Source organism: Macaca thibetana, chromosome 16 (assembly GCF_024542745.1).
Source record: "Macaca thibetana thibetana isolate TM-01 chromosome 16, ASM2454274v1, whole genome shotgun sequence".
NCBI classification, from domain to species: Eukaryota; Metazoa; Chordata; class Mammalia; order Primates; family Cercopithecidae; genus Macaca; species Macaca thibetana.
In genome coordinates, this window is record NC_065593.1 from 30,066,999 (window position 1) to 30,068,927 (window position 1,929).

Genomic DNA, 1,929 nt, shown 5'->3' on the forward strand with positions numbered 1-1,929 from the left:
CCCACTCACTCCCCAGTGCCCTCCCCTACCACTCCCTCAAGCTTCCCCCCTGCCGACCTCTTGTCTTATGTCTCTGACCATGACCACCCCTTGCCCTTGGTTATACACACATATGCTAATCTACACATACATTATTAATGTATTAGCCATACCCTTCAACGATATGACTGCCAGACCTGCCACCTTGATGTATGTATAATTCAGACTTTTAACCCACTTTACAACTCCCCCAAGATTATACTAAAGACCCCCCAAAATTTCAGATCTACTTTCTTGACTAATGACATACAAATGAAAAACTTACTGATGGGCCAGCCTGCAAGGACTCCTCATATATCCACTTGTGTTCTTCCTTCTTACTCTCATAGTAAAACATTTTCTAGGCTGTTTAGGTCAGCTTATGCTTCACTCTCTAAATACATCCACTATCACTACCTCAGGTTTCTTACAATGATGCCAAATAGGAACGGGGCCAACGGCTCTTAACTGTGTTTTCTTAGATTCTGTATTTGTCTATTTGGCATCCAGGCACCTGGAGGCTTCATCAAGTTCACATTTTCCTTTGCTGATGTTTCAACTCATCCTACAAAACTATGTTCCATGTAGATCTGGCCTATCTTGAGGCTACTGTTTCTGCATTCACCCTCCCATGGTCACATTTCTTGGCCAACAGAACCACAGAAACTGATCTGCCATGAGTTAACATTTAGTCCAAATCATTTTTCCACTTTGACTGTGCTTCAAATGGGGCTGGCCTGGTGATACTGAAGACAATCAATGCACCTATAAATTCCAGACAACAGGTTCTTGTCATTTCCCCAATCTTTCCTCATTGCAATGTTCCACAGCTGCAGGTGCGCCAAGGCCTCTGAGTCCCAGTGGAGCTCCTTCAGTGCACAATTCACACAATGGTGAACTGGCTTGGAGATGCCAGGAGGAGTTCTGGTGCACACAGTGTGTGATGATGATGGTCTTGCCTGTGTCCAGGTCACCCATACCAGCAGCCGGTACAGACTGACACACTGTGCTGGCCACAGTTCAGGGCTGGAGAGAGACTCCAGGAGTGCAAGTATGCTCTCGTTTTAAGTTCTTCATTTTGATTCTCTTCATTGGCTGGATTTCATTGCAGCATAGTTTTCAAGAAGGTAGAAGAGAACTATGTTCCCTATATCCTTTGATAAGAATGTCTGCCTGTTTCCTTTATAGTCAAACATCATCTCGGTTTGGCAAAATATGTGTTAGTAAAACTTTTCTCAGAATGCTGAATGCATTGATCCACTTTGTCTGGCATTGGGCACAGTGGTGGAGAAGGCAGAGGCCCTGATGGGTAATTTAGGCTCTATTCTCTGTTCCAAGATCCCACTGAACGTCTCTGTTCCAAGATCCCACTGAACATCTTAGGCATGAATTCAGAACACCCAGTCAAGGGTGTATCCCACTCCACTGAGCTTCGTCTCGGTCCCTTAGCTCATCTTAGATGAGTGGGAAATGCCAAACCCTGGTGCTCCTTCCTCTTGTTGATGTAAACTCTCATTGTCTAAAAGAGTTTCTACTTATACTTTGGCTGCTTTCCTTCAAATCTTAGTTAGAGAGGATTTTCCACATTTTGTCAACTTACCTTCTTTATTCAGAACTGCTTGTAGAAAAATCAAGTAACCATTCTTGTGAGTTCTTTAAAGGTGCTAGCTGACCAATTAGAAAATCCGCAATCCTTCCAAGAAAATAGTGTGAAGGTAGCTCAAGAAGATCCAGAGAATTCCTGGGGTTTTTGTTTTGAGGAAATGAGTTTTGCCTTCTTATTCATTCCCACTGTGGAAATTCTGAGTTTCATCATGGATAATCTTTTGTAAGTTATCATTGTTTTCTAGACATATGCTAGGAGATTTTCACTGTCGTCATTAAGAATAAAAGTGTTGCAATTTTTCCCAG